We start from the raw sequence: 652 nt of genomic DNA, 5'->3' as shown, positions 1-652 counted from the left end.
AGCTGTAATGTCTATAATGTCTCAAGTGTATAAAGTCTTCATTGTGGTGTTTGATGGTAGATTATGCCTTAAAATTATTATTTGTCTTTAGACCCACATTAAGCAAGCCAAAAGTGACTGTGGTTAGGAAAACAAAACTCCATAAGATTAATGGAGAAAAAGAACTTTGGGGGAAACCTCTGTTTTGTCAGAATTGAGCATAAGGAATTTCTAGCCATCCAGTCTTTGATATCATTGACACATTCTGCTAACTTGAAGAATTGGGGAATTTCGTTGGATTTCAAGGAAATATAATGTTGGGTATCGTCAGCATAACAGTGAAAACTAATTCCATGGTTCTTGATAATGTCTCCCAGGGGGAGCATATGCAAAGAGAAAAGCAGAGGACCTAGAACTGCTTCCTGTGGCACTCCATACTTATCTTTAGCTTGATCTGACAATTCCTTGTTTACACAGACAAAGTGGTAGTGGTCGAATAAATAGGACCTAAACCATGCTAATGCCAGTCTACAAATGGCAACATAATTCTTAAACCTATCCAAGAGAATGTCATGCTCTATGGTGTTGAAGGCAGCACTAAGATCTAAGAGCACTAGAAAAGAAATGCAGCCTCGATCAGATGATAAGAGCAAGTCATTTGTAACTCTGATAC

The sequence above is a fragment of the Myxocyprinus asiaticus genome, chromosome 30 (assembly GCF_019703515.2).
Source record: "Myxocyprinus asiaticus isolate MX2 ecotype Aquarium Trade chromosome 30, UBuf_Myxa_2, whole genome shotgun sequence".
NCBI classification, from domain to species: Eukaryota; Metazoa; Chordata; class Actinopteri; order Cypriniformes; family Catostomidae; genus Myxocyprinus; species Myxocyprinus asiaticus.
The sequence above is the reverse complement of the archived record's forward strand: the minus strand, read 5'-3'. Positions refer to the sequence as shown.